This window comes from Polypterus senegalus, chromosome 2 (genome assembly GCF_016835505.1).
Source record: "Polypterus senegalus isolate Bchr_013 chromosome 2, ASM1683550v1, whole genome shotgun sequence".
Taxonomy (NCBI): Eukaryota; Metazoa; Chordata; class Cladistia; order Polypteriformes; family Polypteridae; genus Polypterus; species Polypterus senegalus.
The window spans coordinates 8911220-8929320 of record NC_053155.1 but is presented as its reverse complement, the minus strand read 5'-3'; the positions used below and the strand labels follow the sequence as shown (position 1 = coordinate 8929320).

The 18101-nt window shown below is 39.1% G+C and overlaps 1 protein-coding gene across 4 annotated transcripts in view; it reads left to right on the top strand.

The window, feature by feature from the left end:
• The window catches only part of LOC120521855 (NACHT, LRR and PYD domains-containing protein 12-like), a 1152437-nt gene that overhangs the window by 10992 nt on the left and 1123344 nt on the right, over positions 1-18101 (top strand). Inside the window, exons 1-2 of one of the 4 annotated variants that reach the window (XM_039743176.1) lie at positions 13439-13455; positions 15667-15804. The exons of 1 other annotated variant lie outside the window; for it this stretch is intronic. The gene's annotated coding sequence lies outside the window, so the exon portion shown is untranslated. Of the gene's footprint in view, positions 1-13438; positions 13456-15358; positions 15805-18101 lie in introns of those variants that run through there. 2 more of the 4 variants (XM_039743172.1, XM_039743184.1) reach the window with 2 other exon arrangements.

The window sequence follows — 18101 nt, the reverse complement described above, 5'->3', positions numbered from 1 at the left end:
ATGGACACAAACTGACGTCTTCCATCTGACGATTTTGTTGTTTCCTCTGTTGTTACCTAAAGGGGGACACTTTTTGATTTTAATTTCCTTCTTGTTCTTGAGCTGGGTTTTACATTTGACATGGTCATTGCAAGTATCTTTTCATGTCCAGTCTATGGTATGCTGGCAGAACTTGTAGAAAAGTTGTCCAGATTTGTAAAAGTCACCTGGATATTGTTGTGCCCTCAACTTTGCAGTTAAACTCGTTTTTCAACGTAGTTAGGGTATCTGGTCCTGCTTGTTTTGACACTTCTGTCTCATGAAGTGAGCTAATTCTTGTGCCTTTAACAAGAAAACATACAGGAAATATGTGCAGAAACAGATAAAGGCATGACTAGATTTCTACAAAGAATTTTGTTCACTTCAAAATCAATAAACTAGAAAATAGTACCTGAACAACAGAGCTACAGATTATTCAATCGCTTTATTTTATTGGGAAGTTTTGTAACTGTCACCCCTTCAGTCTCTAAGTTCCGCACATTTCCGTTTTAAAATCTAAAATCCATTTTTCAAGTTTTAATTCTGTGATTCCTTCTGTGTTTTCCGCATCGTGGAAATCATAGGACCCTAAACACGCATACAGGATTGGACTAATGTAGTGGAGAACAGCAGTGACATAAAGAAATCATGACACCTTCCATGTTGTGTAATGCATTTCCGAGTGCTTAAAATATAGAGTGCTTTCATTTAAAGGAAACAATAAAACACTTGGATCTTCTAATCTGTCTGAGTGGTTCTCAAGTGGCCTGGCAGTGCCACAGAAGCAGATGTGGTAATGTGGCTGAAGTTGGCTACTTATTCGCTGCTTCATATTTAATTCTAGCCAGTTACTTCTGACACTTTGTGCAAACTTTGTTAAGCTACAGTTGAGCTTTTCCAGGCCCAACGTGGGTGCCTGGGTCAAAAGGGCTGGCAAAGTTGGCACACAACCATATCTAATGAATGGGATTTACTGCGATGTGTGAATGGCACTGTAAAGGGTTAAACAGCCTGAATTAAAAGCACCCCAATTGTGTCACTGTTGTAAAAAGACAGATGCCTTTGTTACATGTCAGTCAGGCTGAACATGGGTACCTGGGTCAAAAGGACTGGCAAAGTTGGCACAAAACTTTGATCATTTGTGGGCACAGGACTTTCTTTTAGAAGCTCTGCAATGTCACTGAACCACCATTGCTCAGATGTCAATGAATTTGCTTGGACAAACATCTGTTTTGAAAATGTACTGTTTGTAAATAATCCTTTTTCCTCGGTAATGGTTTATAAATCCTTCATATGCTGAGTAGCAGATAAACTCGCTTTTCTTCGATCTTTGCAGATATGATTAGGTCTTGTATTATTACAATCTTAAATGTTTAACATGCATATGTTCTCCTCTTATGGGTCAGTGGCAGCATTCAAGAAATGCACTTGATTGTTAAAACTTGGCTTTAGTTAGCTTTTTAAAAATCAAAACAGTTAATTTAAGTTTCACAAATGGTTTCTGCAAGTTATCATACGGTCATGGTCAAAAATATTAGCACTCCTGCACTTCTCCCAGAAAATATTGATTGTTTCTTTTGTTTTCTTTGAAGCACTGCACCTAGAAAAAGTCAAATCTATTCTCATTCCACACTGAAACGTCCATCAGAGAGACTTAAGAAACTCATTCATGGTTACAGAAAGTGATTAATTTAAGTTTTTGTTTCCAAAGATTGTGCAGCCAAATGTTAGGGTAAGGGTGACAATAATTTAGCACAGTCAGTTTTTCGAGTTCTGTGATAAATGATATCAGATTTGATCTTTTTCTTTGCTTTTTTAATGTCATTCTTATGCAAAGAAAAGAAATATACATAAATACCAAAGCATTTACGTTTTTTTATAAGAAGTTCAGCGGTGTCAGTATTTTTGGCGCTGTCTTGCTTTAATTAAATCAATTGTGAAAACTAAATGGCTATTCAAATGTGTTTTGATTAATAAACATGTAAAAAAAAAATTCTCCCATCAATATGTGCACTAGCATGTATATCATAACATCTTTCATTGAAATCTCTTGTACAAACCCCTGGTATTCATTGAATTCTACAATTACATTTGCATGTCGAATGCTACAGTCGTGGCCAAATGTTTTGAGAATGATATAAGTGTTGGTTTTCGCAAAGTTTGCATCTTCAGTGTTTTTAGATCTTTTTGTCAGATCTTTCTATGGTATACTGAAGTAGAATTACAAGCATTTCTTAAGTTTCAAAGGCCTTTATTGACAATTGTGTTAAGTTTATACAAAGAGTCATTATCTGCAGTGTTGGCCCTTCTTTCTTTTTCAAGACCTCTGCAATTTGCCCTGGCAGGCTGTCAGTCAACTTCTGGGCCAAATTATAACTGATGCGGAATCAAGAATTGTCAGAATTTGTGAGTTTTTCTTTGTGCACCTGCCTCTTGAGGATTGACCGCAAGTTTTTAACTCTTTCAGGGTGGATGTCGATTTTTGTCAAAATTCTGGGGTAGAGGACGGTACTCAGCCATAAAATGTAGCAAATCTCACCATTACTGTATGTTTTAGTTCAACTCTCTTTGCTAGAAGGAAAGTTAGCTTCGTTGATTTGACCTCAATTACCTGCACATGCATGAAAAGTGAAGAGAAAACAACCTCTAAAATAGCATCGACATCTGTCGAGAAACCAAAGCGAATGCATAAAACAAAATACTCCGTGGACAACATTTTGCATATTATCGCCAAATCGAACTGTGACTTGTCGGACTCAGATTTTGATGCAAGTGATCTGGAGTTGGATATTGAAAATGAAAGTGAGGGACCGGCTTCAGCTGATCAGTCCCCAGCTGGTCGTGGTGCTGAACGTGCTTGTGTAGCTGATGTGCTTACGGCAACGTTCACCTGGGAGGACCACCACTTACAATGAAGGCCAGGCAGCCGACCCTCCACACATTCCTACCGGCTATCGAGCTGCCCCCACACAGCCACCAGAGACACTGAACAGGCATCGACCACAGTCACAGCAACAGACGTTTTAAGTTGATTTACATGTGAAACCTTTGCTTTGTGTGGTTTTCAGAAAACGGAGTTGCCTACAAAAAATATTCAGCCCTCAAAGAGTTAATGGGTTTAGGGTCTGGGGAGTTTCCTGGCCATGGACCCAAAATTTCCATGTTTAGTTTCCCAAGTCACTTAGTTACCACTTTTGCCTAATGGCATGTTGGTCCATTATGCTGGAATTGTTGGTCACCAAACTGTTCTTGGATGGTTGGGAAGATGTTTTGGAGCAATTCTTTATTCATGGCTGTGTTCTTAGGCAAAATTGTGAGTGAGCCCACTGCCTTGGCTGAGAAGCAACTCCACGTGACATGAGTGGTCTCAGGATATCTAACTGTTGGGATGACGCAGGATTGATGGCAGCACCACTCACCGTTTCTTCTCCTTTTTCCGGATGCCCCAAACAATTGGAAAGGGAATTCATCAGAGAAAACCACTTTACCTCAACAGTCCACTCCCTGTACCTTTTGCAGAATATCAGTCTGGCCCTGATGGTTCTTCTTGCAGAGAAGTGGCTTCTTTGCTGGTCTTCTTGACACCCACCAGGCTATCCTCCAAATGTCTTTGCCCCTTTCACTGTGCGTGCAGATGCACTCTCACCTTCCTGCTTCCATTCCTGAGCAAGCTCTGCACTGGTGGTGCTCTGATCCTAAGCCATGAATAAAGAATGGGACCAAAACATCCTCCGAGAGCAACTTCTCCTAGCCAATCAAGAACAGTTTGGTGGTCAACAATTCCAGCATAATGGACCAACGTGCCATAAGGCAAAAGTGATAGCTAAGTGGCTCAGGGAAGAAAACATGGCCAGGAAACTCCACAGACCATCATCCCACTGAGGACCTGTGGTCAATCCGCAAGAGGTGGGTTGACAAGCAAAAACCCACCAATTTTGTCAAATTCCATGCATTGATTATGCAAGAATGGGCAGCTGCCATCAGTTAGGATTTGCCCCAGATGTTGATTGCCAGACTGCCAGGGCGAATTGCAGAGGTCATGAAAAAGAAAGAAGGGCCAACACTGCAAATATTGACTCTTTGCATAAAGTTCATGTCATTATCAATAAAAGCCTTTGAAACTTACGAAATGCTTGTAATTCTACTTCAGTATACCATAGAAACATCTGAAACTTTGTGAAAACCAACACTTGGGTCCTTCTCAAAACCTTTGGCCATGACCGTACACCTTTTCAAGGTTATGGTATTCACCACCAAAATTAGTTAACACCTTTTTTTTTTCCTTCTGTTTCTGGATTGGGTTTTTGTTTGAGTGTTCCCTGGCTAGTTCAGAGTGAGTTTTAGTTGTTACGAGAAAGTTTCCTGCTCTTTGCACCAGTGTGTTGATAAAATAAAGGATTAGAAAATGGATAGATTAATCTTATAAATACTACTACTTATAATAATCTTCTTCTTCTTCTTTTGGCTGCTTCCGTTAGGGATTGCCACAGCAGATCATCCTCTTCCATATCTTTCTGTCCTCTGCATCTTGTTCTGTTAACTACTGTACTTATAATAATGATAATTAATTTTAAATACTGAAAATTCTATAGAATTTCAAGCACAGGTGGATGTGTCTAACTGTTGTACTAAAATGTTTTGTGAAACTTGGAAAAAATAAACAGGTTTGCCAACTGAAGGTTTACCACTTACATAGTAAATCATGTTGAAGTATACACATTAAGTTGTAAAGGAAGGTAATGTTTTGTGTACATAATAGTTTACATAGAAAAAACGTTCATCAAAGATTTAACAAAACATATCTGTAAAACTGCACATGGCTGCATAGGACAGGATATTATTAATCAAAATCTAAGTGGCATATCTGACAAAAACCTAAACTCTTTCCAATACTTGTCACATTGCCTGCTATCACCCAAACCCCCCGAGTGGAGAAAGTCGCGAGGGCTACTTACACCATCTGCACGCCAGTTTAATGGTGGTCTACCCTGTGTGGTTGATGTTCATTACACTTCTGTCAGCTGGAAATGCCACAGCTCTTAACAGCCCCCCAAGCCCAATATTACTTCCATCTTCTGTTGTTATTCTTCAGAGAAGGTAAACTTTTTGAATATTTGAATTTCGTGTGTTTTTCTTGCACAGTCTGAAGAAACAAATGAAATACATTTCAATATCTTATATTATCAGCCCACGAGGATTTAATAATAATAATAATAATACATTTTATTTATATTGCCCCTTTCCCATGCTCAAGGCACTTACAGAATATAAGGGAGAACGGCAGTGTATACAGTATATAGCATTGTACAAACCAGATAAATAAATAAAGAAGATTAAGACAGTAAATTCAGAGAAGCCTAACAGACAACATAATTGATGGTCTAACACACACACACAAACAGGTTACATGAGCATCTTGACAGAGAGGTAAACTGAGAGAAGGGTAATAAAATCAAATAGAGCTAAAAGCCTTCCTGAACAGATGAGTCTTGAGTTGTTTTTTAAAAGAATTCATGGAGTCAGCTGACCAAATTAATTTCGGTAGGTCATTTCAGAGTCTGGGCACTCGCTATACAGCTGAAGGCCCTGCTGTCACCCATGGAGTGTAGATTAGTGTGAGGCACAACAAGATTACCAGAAGCAGAGGACCTTAGTGGTCGGACAGGCACATAGTGATGGAGAAGGTCACTGATGTAGTTTGGCGCGAGGTTATTTAAGGCTTTGTAGGTTATTAGTAGGATTTTATATTCGATTCTGTAAGACACAGGGAGCCAGTGAAGACGGAGCAGGATGGGTGTGATGTGCTCGCTGCTGCTGGTTCGAGTGAGGACTCTTGCAGCCGAGTTTTGAATAAGCTGGAGGTGTGATATAAGATTAGAAGGAGTACCTGCCAGCAGCGAGTAACAATAATCTATGCGGGATGTGATAAAAGCATGGGCAAGTTTCTCAGCTTTAGAAAAGGAGAGGAAAGAACGAACACGGGATATGTTACAGAGGTGAAAGTAAGAAAGTTTCTTAATGTGATTTATGTGGGCGGAATAAGAGAGGGAGGAATCAAAAATGACACCAAGATTCTTAGCAGGCCTGATGAGATCAACACCAAGATGGACTGGGAAGGAGCTCATTTTATTAAGTTGAATTTTAGTCCCAATTTGCAGGAGTTCAGTTTTGTTGCAATTTAATTTTAAATCGTTCTGCTCCATCCAGGTTTTAATTTCACTAAGGCGGGTTGTGAGCTGAGAAAGCTCTGATGAAGTTCCACTTTTGACATTGAAATAGAGTTGAGGATCATCTGCATAAAATATGAAGAGTTAATCTTTTTGTTGTAAATTTGCATTAATTGATTAACTTCATATTATTGTAGGTAACAATGGCCAATTCCGATCAAGTTGTTTTGTCGTGATGTTGTCACAAGTGGTGCCCCACATATCTTCTAGTCCCAAACCCAATCTGTTAGGTGCTTCTGCTGATTGTTGATGTGAGTGTTTGGTGCCAGGCTGTGGCTCTTCTGACTGCACTTATTTATCATTAGCTCCGTTTCTCATTAACAGACAGTACAACAGTGTATAAGGCAACAGAGCTTGGTAGCGGGTACAGCTTTTTATTCACTCGTTACAAATCTTTACATACGTGTCACGGATTCTCTTCTTGTCGAAGGCTGGACAGCCAGTCTATCAAGTTTTAAGGTGGCATTGTCTCTTGTGTTTCAAAGTATGATGAGCCAAGTAAGCAGGCAAGTCCAAAGTATTTCTTAACTACCAAGTCATAGTATACGTGTTTCCTTTAAACCCAAAATCTTTTTCTACATTTTTCTAAACATATTTTCTAAACATCAATGTTTCTCCCTATGTCAACATAGTTGCTTATTTAAGGATTCTTGTCTGAAAGCGTAACATTTAGGAGGGCTCCGTGAATATTACAATATTTAGGGTTATTTTTCTTCTGTGAACTATGAAAAGTATTCCACTAGACACATTTTGAGGTTTCAAACAAAAGTCTGGTACACCGGGGAACAAATATCATTGTTTGCAGCTGTCTGTATCAAGTCTGAAGTCGAACACTAACACCAGGAACCTTTTTTTTTTAAATCATTTGAATTGTTCCAGAATGTAGAAAGAATCATCAGAATCTTAGATGGAGCCTCGCTGACAAAACTATATCAATCAACATTTATTTTTATAGCACATATTCATACAACAAAATGTGGCTCAAAGTGCGTTACAAAATGAATAGAGAAATAGAAGACACAATAAAAAATAAACATAAGTCAACATTAATTAACATAGAATAAGTAAGGTCCGATGGCCAGGGTGGACAGAAAAAACAAAAAGGCTGGAGAAAAAAAATAAAATCTGTAGGGGTTCCAGACCACGAGACCAACCAGTCCCCTCTGGGCAATCTACCTAACATAAGTCAAACAGTCCTCTTTGTATTTAGGGTTTTCATGGAAGGACCTGATGATGATGGTCACGTAGACTTCTGGCTTTTAGTCCATCAATGTTGGTGCATCATGATGCTTTGAGTAGGTGGAGGTGGCGCAGGCCGCCACCACAAAGAAACCGGAAAAAGAAACAGAAGAGAAAGTTGGGGTCAGTATGGATTTTGGAGCCACTGTGGATAGTTATTATGATGAATTGAACATACATAGTATCAGGATTAAGTTAAAGTGAAGTTATAAAAAGGCCATGTTAAAGTAATGTGTTTTCAGCAGTGTTTTAAAGTGCTCTACTGTATCAGCCTGGTGAATTCCTATTGGCAGGCTATTCCAGATTTTAGGTGCATAACAGCAGAAGGCCGCCTCACCACTTCTTTTAAGTTTAGCTTTTGGAATTCTAAGGAGACACTCATTTGAGGATCTAAGGTTACGATTTGGAATATAACGTGTCAGGCATTCCGATATATAAGATGGAGCAGATTATTTAAGGCTTTATAAACCATAAGCAGTATTTTAAAGTCAATCCTGAATGACACAGGCAACCAGTGTAGTGACATCAAAACTGGAGAAATGTGTTCAGATTTTCTTTTACCAGTTAGGATTCTAGCAGCTGCATTCTGCACTCGTTGCAAGTGATTGATGTCTTTTTTGGGTGGTCCAGAGAGGAGTGCGTTACAGTAATCTAGTCTACTGAAAACAAAAGCGTGAATTAATTTCTCCGCATCTTTCAATGATATAAGAGGTTTAACTTTAGCTATGTTTCTTAAGTGAAAAATGCTGTCCTAGTGGTCTGATGAATATGTGATTTAAAATTCAGATTACAGTCAACGGTTACCCCTAAATTTTTTACTTCCGTCTTAACTTTTAATCCTTTATTTAGTTTGAGAAAATTACTATTCATCCATTCAGAAATACCAGTGAGACATTGTGTTAGTGTATCGAAAGAGTCGGAGTCATCAGGTGCTATAGATAAGTACAGCTGTGTGTCATCAGCATAGCTGTGGTAGCTCAAGTTGTAACCTGAGATAATCTGACCTAACGGAAGCATGTAGATTGAGAATAACAGCGGACCCAGGATAGAGCCTTGTGGAACACCATATCGGATATCATGTGTCTTTGAGTTGTGATTACCACAACTCACAAAGAATTTTCTCCCTGCCAGGTAGGATTCAAACCAATTTAAGACACTGCCAGAGAGGCCCACCCATTGACTAAGGCGATTTCTAAGAATATTATGATCAATGGTGTCAAATGCAGCACTCAGATCTAAGAGGATGAGAACAGATAAATGGCCTCTGTCTGCATTTACCCGCAAGTCATTTACTACTTTAACGAGTGCAGTTTCTGTGCTGTGATTTGTTCTGAAACCTGACTGAAATTTATCAAGAATAGCATGTTTATTGAGGTGGTCATTTAACTGCATAATGACTGCCTTTTCTAGAATTTTACTTAAGAAGGGCAGGTTAGAAATGGGTCTAAAATTTTCAAAGGCAGAGGGGTCAAGATTATGTTTCTTAAGAAGGGGTTTAACTACAGCAGTCTTAAGACAGTCTGGAAAGACCCCGTATCTAATGACGAATTAACTATGTCCAGAATATTGTCAATTAGCACGCCTGATATTTCTTTGAAAAACCTGGTTGGTATTGGATCAAGGACGCAGGTGGAGGGTTTCAGTTGAGAGATTATACTATGTAATTCAGGTAAATCTATCCTGGTGAAAGCATTTAATTTGTTTATAATGGAGTACCGGGGCTTTGGAGGTTCTGCAGTGTTGGGGAGATATACTATGTTATCTCTAATATCATTAATTTTTTGATTGAAAAATACAGCAATGTTCTCACAGGTTTCACTGGAAGTATTCTGGGGCATTCCTTTGTGTTACCTGGGTTTAACAGACGATCAATTGTTGAAAATAAGACTCTGGGATTACTAGCATTGTTATTTATAATATTAGAGAAATAGCAGCCTCTCAAGACGGACTGTGTTATTGTATTCTGTTATTTTAACCTTCAATATCTCATAATGGATAGTTAGTTTAGTTTTCCTCCATTTACGCTCAGCTCTACGACATGTTCTTTTTAAATCAGACACTCTTTGGGTCTTCCATGGAATAACAGTACTAGAGGATTTTTTAACTGTCTTTTCAGGTGCAACTATGTCAACAGCAGTTCTTACTTTAGAATTAAAGTTTTCCACTTTACTATTTACATTATCCTCGCTATTATAGTTGGCATTATAAACGGACTGATTGCTTAGAATAGTTGTAAGCTTTAAAGCTGCTGATGAGTCAAAGAAGCGTTTTTTAACAAAATGCTTCTCATGAGCGTTTTCTATCTTTATTTCTATATTAAATAGTAGAAGGAAATGGTCTGATACACCAATATCAGTGATCTGCTTTATATCAACTTTAAGTCCTTTAGTAATCACTAAGTCTAACGTATGACCTGCTTTATGTGTAGGCTGATTAACTAGCTGCCTCAAATCAAAAGAGTCCAGGATGTTCATGAATTCCTTTACTTTTAGATCACACTGATTGTCGACATGAAAGTTAAAGTCGCCGACTATTAAGAGTGCGTCATAGTTTGTAACTAAAATTGACATTAAGTCAGAGAATTCCTCAAGGAAAGACGCGTTATATTTAGGAGGTCTATACACGGATAATACGAGAACGTGAGAATCTCCATGAATAACAACGGCGAGATACTCAAAGGACTTAAATTTACCAAAACTAACATCTTTACATTTTAATCGGCTCGAGTAAATGTTTGCCAATCCGCCCCCCTTTTTCCCTGGCGGTCTGAACGAGTAAAACTGTAATCCGGAGGCGCAGATTTGATTAAAACTGCCGCCCCATTTGAATTAAGCCATGTTTCATTTAGCGCAATAAAATCAATCTTTTTATCACTAATAAGATCGTTTATAAAAAATGTCTTGTTAGTTAAAGCTCTAACATTTAATAGTGCCATATTTAATGTTTCTGACGGGCAGAGCTGAATTTTATGCGTGTTATTGGTATTTGGAACAAAAAAGTTATTTTTGTTAACGCTGCTCTGTGTGTATTTTTTATGTAATCTACAATCCGTTTTTATGGTCTTAATGCAGTGTTGATCTGAAGTAGTAATTTCAATTAAATTATTGGTGTTTATGCCGCACTGCCTAGATTTTTTACGTGCATTAAGATTGGTTATTAGATTATTAATGTTGTGCACTTTAACGGAAGACTCTGTTAAGCCATTATGTCCTATCAAACCAGTAGCATTACGTAAGGGGTTAACAGTAGAAGTAGACAGTCAAGATGGATGAATTACCTTAGCGATGTTTTCGGAGAGGACCCGGGCGCCAAAACTATTCGGATGCAGTCCATCCCGCTTGAAGAAGCGCGGCCTTTCCCAAAAAAGATCCCAGTTGTCTATAAACCCGATGTCTTGATTCTCGCAGAAGCCTCTCAGCCAGTTGTTTAAACCCAGCAGACGACTGTAGTATTCATTCGATCGTCTGACGAGAGGTAGTGGACCCGAGATGAAGATTTTTGCGGATGGGGTCCTCTCCTTCGTGTCTTCAACTAGTGCTGCGAAGTCAGCCTTGAGAACCTCCGACTCTCGGTGCCTTATGTCGTTTACGCCGGCATGTAGAATGATGGATCCGATTGCCCTCTTGCGCTTCTGGTAGAAGGTCGGCGCCCGCCGAGAAACTTTTACAGACTGGGAGTTGAATACAGAGGTGGCTAAAAGGACTGGTTATCCTTCCAATACAAAACAAAAACACAGTTTTCAGTGAAATAAGTTGAAACTAAGATAAGTAGTTAGCACCCACCATTCTTTATTCCAGATTAAAGAAAACATTATTTTAAGAAATTAAACAAATGAAAATGGCAAAATTATTGGGACCCCATCAGAGCTGAAAGACATAATTGGATTGTAGTGACATCTCGCACAGACTAATTTGTATCATAGGGGTCTTCAATCTTATAATCAATCATTCTGCCCATATGAATGGAGCTAAAATATACAGTAGAACCTGGCCATGTTTTGTCAATGTGTGCAATGTTACGTTACAGACAGTGTTTTTCCATGGTTTTTGTTTCGCTTGTGAGGCATTTTCGCTATTTTAAACTTTAAGTACAGTAGAACCTCAGTTTGCAAAAATAATTTGTTCCGGAAACGTGTTTGTAATCCAAAGCACTCGTTTAACAAAGCGAATTTCCCCATAAGAAATAATTGAAACTCAGATGATTCATTCCCCAACCCACAAATATTTATATAAAAATGATTAATAAAAAATAGAAAGTAAAAATACTGAAGAGTCTCTACACTTGGACACAAAATTAAAAAAATGCTTTACGCACTTTCAGGTTTCTAAACTCTTTTGGGATTCCCACTGTGGACACTTGAGGCACTGTTGCCCTGTTGAACCCACCAGACAGACATTTAGGAAAACCCGTTTAAAACACCAAGAATAATTTCTTTAACAATATTCTTCAATATCAGTGCACAAAGCACCACACACTCCACAATTCACAATAATTAATCAATAATCAATCCTCCACTCCCAGCAGCTCCATTACACTACCACCCAACTCCAATTCCCCATGCTGGGCTTCCCACAATCCTTTTAAAGTCCATGACCCAGAAGTATTCCTTCTTTGAGTTGAACGCCTTCAAGTATCGTGGAAGTACTGTGGGTTTCCGTCCTCGTGACTCAGAAGTACTTCCGGGTTAGCGTCACGGTAATATTACCCTGGTTCTTGGTGAGCTCCCCACGGTGGCACCCACAGCTGAAGAGACGGAATCCATGTCCCATACTGCCCTGCGGGAATCCGAGGAACCATTTCCATCCGGGGAGCTGCCATCTAGCATCCTGGGGGATGTAGTACCAATGAAAAGGCTGGTTTCTTCTGTTGAGGGACGTCCCGGCGGACTAAAATGCCGGCCGTCCATCACATCACCCAAACGGGACAACATGTGGAAGAGCGTCCTGAAGCAACAGCAGGCTCCCAGTGCTGTAGCAGTTTGCTGTAAAAGTAAATCAGAAAAGATTTCGGTCAAGCTGTAAGTGTCTGCCATTGATGGGTGATGTAAGGAACATTATAAATGCAAGAGCACAGTATTACTTCGCCACTAACCTGGCCCCGACCCTGCCTGATTGCTGTGTCTCTGTATATGAGAGCGGTAGATCCTGCTACAATACATAACCATGCTGTTCCTGTTTCACGCTGAATAAAGCTGGTTTTGCTAAAGTACTGAGACCCAGCCTCGTGTTTTGAGGTGCTTGACAGAGACTCGCACGTTACACACACACACATGGTCACCATGCTATAGTAAACAGTATATGCTCATACTGATGTTGTCTATGTGTTGTGAATTTCCCCTTGGGATTAATAAATATCTATCTATCTATCTATCTATCTATCTATCTATCTATCTATCTATCTATCTATCTATCTATCTATCTATCTATCTATCTATCTATCTATCTATCTATCTATCTATCTATCTATCTATCTATCTATCTATCTATCTATCTGAGTGAGGCATGCCAACTGAGAATGAGCATGGGAGATGATTACCCACAATCCCCACGTGATGCTCGGCAGACAAAGTGTATACATACTACTCGTATTGCAAGACCTCGCTCGTTTATCAAGTTAAAATTTATTACAAATTGAAAAACACTGGCTGACCAAGTTACTTGCAATCCAAAGTTTTACTGTACTTGGTTTCTCCATTTCAGGGCCTAGTCAGGCTGCGGACTACTGCTAGTGATTAGAGCTGCTGTAGTTGGACAGGAGGATCCTACCCTGCTTCTATGGTCTTTTGGATGGTTGGAATGGTAGAGAAAGAACCAAGGAAAACCTCAAGATGGATAGAACCTGACCTCCAAAATCAAGATACAAATGTTTCAAGTTATACCATCTGTTGTTGTCTAAATGAAAGTGGGATTCATGGTAGAAGACCCAAAAAGTCCATACTGAAATGTTCCGAAGTGGCCTCCTATAAGCCCTGGTGAGAATCCAGTTGAAGCTCTCTGGTGGAAGCTGAAAGTTGCAGTTCAACAACAACATCATTTATTCCTATAGCATGTTTTCTTTCATATAATGATGGAGCTCAAACTGCTTTATAAGATGAAGAAAGAAAAAATACAAAAATAAAATTAGGTAATAAAATTAGGTAATACTAATTAACAAAAAATAAATTAAGGTCCAATGGCCAGGGAGGATAGAAAAACCAAACTCCAGATGGTTGAAGAAAAACACAAATTCTGCATGTTTTCCGAGGCCACAAGACCACCCAGGCCACCCTAACATAAATGATCTCAATCAGTCCTCATGGTTTTTAGGCTTCACGTGGAAGAATTAGATGATGCTGGTCATGTGGACCTCTAGTCTTCAATCCATCAATGTAGGGACTGCACGGGGCTTTGATCAGGTGGTCGGGGTGAAGGTCACCACAGAAAATTGGAAAAAAAAACAGCAGAGAAAGTAGTGGTTAGTACGTATTTCTGAGCCATGAAAAATAAATAAATAAAGATAATTTAAATGTGTATATATAGAATATCAGGGTTACACTAAAGTGAAGGTATAAAAAAGCCATGTTAAAGTAACGGGTTTTTAACAGTTTCTTAAAGTGTTCCACAGTATTGGCCTGGTTAATTTCTATTGGTCAGCTGTTCCAGATTTGAGGTGCCTAACAGCAGAAGGCCACCCGCCTCACCACTTCTTTTAAGTTTAGCTCCTGGAATTCTAAGCAGACATTTGAAGATCTAAGATTAGAATTTGGATTGCAAAGTGAGAGGCATTTCAAGATATAGAATGGAGCAGAGCATTTAAGGCGTTGTAAACTATCAGCAGTATTTTAAAGTCAATTCTAAATGCCACAGGTAACCAGTATAGTGACATCAGAACTGGAGAGATGTGCTTGGATTTTCTTTTCCTAGTTAAGATTCTGGCAGCTGCATTCTGCACTCGTCGTAATCTATTGATGTCTTTTTTAGGGTGGTGCTGAGAGGAGTGTGTTGCAGTAATCCATCCATCCATTATCCAACCCGCTATATCCTAACTACAGGGTCATGGGGGTCTGCTGGAGCACAAACCCCGGGCAGGGCACCAGCCCACCACAGGGCACACACACACACACACACCAAACACACACTAGGGATAATTTAGAATTGCCAATGCATCTAACCTGCATGTCTTTGGACTGTGGGAGGAAACTCACGCAGACACGGGGAGAACATGCAAACTCCACACAAGGAGGACCCAGGGTCTCCTAACTGTGAGGCAGCAGCGCTACCCACCTTGTCACCGTGCCTCCTGCAGTAATCTAGTCGACTCTAAATAAAAGCATTATCTGATTTTTTTAGCATTTGCAAAGTTATAAGAGGTCTAATTTTTGCTATATTTCTTAAGTGAGAAAATGCTGTCCTAGTAATCTGATTAATATGTGATTTATTTTTTTTTAATTTAGGTAAGAGTCAAAATACAGCAATAAGCATCCATCAAAGCTAGAAGAACCAAAGCAGTGGACTTAAAGCAAGTGGCGAACAATTCCTCTTTGATTAGTTTTGTGGGGAATACAGTTGGGATTAACAACTGTTAATTGACCTCATGGGTACCAACTACATAATTTTCAAACACAAATAATTTTGTCAAATAAACTGCAACAGATCCACTCCAAGAAATAGCGTAGAATTTGACCTGCTCATCAGTAACCACAGCTTCTTTCTCTTGTGGCGGAAAGGACTGAGCTAAACTGTGACTAGAGCGTTCTCTCTGACATCAGTGTCCTGAGAATACAACAAATCGACTAGATTATTAAAACAATTAAAAGATTATTGAAATATTTTACTGTTGAAGTTAATATAATGTGTTTGTCTAATTAAATTGTTTAAAACAAGACATCATTTTTACCAGTTCATCAGTAGCAAGAGCGCCTTTTTCTAGTTCCAGGTTAGGCTGATAAGCCAAGGTATCATTGCAGGCAATATCTCTTTTCTTAGTGTCCTCACAATACAAACAATAAAACCAGGTATGCTCTTGTCACCTTTCAGTCTTATATGATGTAATAATGCTCCTTATACTAAAGTGAAGTGTAAAGGTTTCCCACTAGAAATATGTTAAATACTATGTTGCACACTTTTAATTTTATATTTTGCCATGTTATATAAATACCCCAGGTAAATCTTTGATTTGATATTGTTATTTTGGACTGTTACAGCCTCATTCTCATTCAAAGATATTGTGCATCTGAATCAGCAGTAACAAGTCCCGCCATACAGTATGTGGCTTTACAAGAAGAATCAAATGCCCCTCATTTAACATCGCAGACTACCAGAGCTCTGAAAATTAGTCATTGGTAAGCAATTCTTTTTTTCATTAATTTATTTATTCATTTTAAGTCTCAGAAAGTACCAGTGGCCTAATCCAGGTAACAGAATATGATTATACCAAACTGAATACCACTGAGAGACCAGAGTAGCAGTTGCACATTGGCTTTTTAGAAACCGAAGTAGTTTCTGGACTTCTAGATCTTGTGCATTGTTGTAGATTTTGCATTACTTACACAAAGTCACACAATAAATGAATAAATAATAATCTTTTTATGAAAGAAATCTTAATAATCTTAATCATAATCTTTTTTATGAAAGTCACACAATAAATGAATAAATCGTAATCTTTTTCCTACTTTTTAAAAAAGATAATTCTTTCGGTGTCTGCATTTAATTTTTCTCCTTGTCATATGTTGCATTCAGAATGATTTATGTAATACAAAAGTTGGTAACCCGTTTCACCAAGTCACAGTGTATAATGTATTCTGAAAGCTTGTGGTGCAAAGATTACATTCTGTTATTCAATGCAAATAAGTTCTTATTTAGCAAAGCTTTTTAAATATTCTTTACTCTTTTGGTTTTTTTCTTTAATAAAAACAGTTTACAGGGCGGCACGGTGGCGCAGTGGTAGCGCTGCTGCCTCGCAGTTAGGAGACCAGGGTTGGCTTCCCGGGTCCTCCCTGCGTGGAGTTTGCATGTTCTCCCCGTGTCTGCGTGGGTTTCCTCCCACAATCCAAAGACATGCAGGTTAGGTGGATTGGTGATTCTAAATTGGCCCGAGTGTGTGCTTGGTGTGTGGGTGTGTTTGTGTGTGTCCTGCGGTGGGTTGGCACCCTGCCCAGGATTGGTTCCTGCCTTGTGCCCTGTGTTGGCTGGGATTGGCTCCAGCAGACCCCCGTGACCCTGTGTTCGGATTCAGCGGGTTTGAAAATGGATGGATGGATGGATGGAAAAAAGTTTACATCATCAGTTTTCCCAGCTTTACTTGAAGTTGTAGGTGTGACTATACAGTACATATTTTTGTTTCTTAATTTTATCATCATTAAAAATAGATTTCCACTTCTAATCACCCAGCTTTACTTTTGATTGTGACTTACAGTAGTTGGAAGGCAGTTACTAAAGGCTCATCAGTGATTTCAAACTCGTGAAACGTATGCTGGTCGTGTTCCTTCCTGATTGGTTGTGGGTGTTACATTATGTTGACTGTTCCAATATTGATCACATAAGAGTATCATAATACACGTTCGTCATAAATCAGAAAAATAAATACAACTCACCACCAGCCTTTCCCGTTCCATTTAAAGTTGAAAAGAAAGACCGCAGCAGCAGGATGGTACACATGCCTCCGTCTGTCGTTTTCATTCCAGTCTATTAGCTGTTTGCGGTACTCGGCCACAAAGTCACCCTTTTCCAATCTTATCCGCCGCAAACACTCCACATCCTGCGAACGACCGAATACAACCTGTAAACTATATTTCACTAAAATGACTGTGTTAAGATTAGTTTAAGGAAGTGATTTGATTTATATACAACTTGCCTTTCTCTGAGTTTAATAAGTTTAATTTCTAATCCGCGCTTGTCTGAAGATGACAACACATACTGAATGGCATAGTTTTCCAGATTTATTTGTTGTTGTCTCATTTTCAATGTAAATTTTTACATAGATGAGGTGGGTTGGAGACGGTGGCACTGACCAGAAAGCAGTAGACAGAGCTGGAGGTGGCAGAGTTAAAGATACTACGATTTGCATTGGGTGTGATGAGGATGGACAGGATTAGAAATGAGGATTTTAGAGGGTCAGCTCAAGTTGGACGATTGGTAGACAAAGTCAGAGAGGCGAGATTGCGTTGGTTTGGACATGTGCAGAGGAGAGTATATTGGGAGAAGGATACAAAGGATAGAGCTGCCAGGTAAGAGAAAAAGAGGAAGGCCTAAGAGAAGGTTTATGGATGTGGTGAGAGAGGACATGCAGGTGATGGGGGTGACAGAACAAGATGTCGAGGACAGAAAGATAATGGAAGAAGATGATCTACTGTGGCGACAACTAACGGGAGCAGCTGAAAGATGAAGAAGATAACTCCCCAATATAATAACCCTTTGAATAAACGGCTCCCTCTACTGAGGCTGTCCCATCTCCTATGCAGCATATTTGTTAAAAGCACACCGCATGTGAGTTTTATAAAGCTACTGTTTAATGACTTGTGGTTTATAGGACATAAATGTGAACCTGACACATGGACTAGATGGCCATTTTAACTATAGTTTTGGTTTTGCTCTTTGTCAGAGGAGTTCTTTATATACAAATAAGTGGACTTGTCTGTAG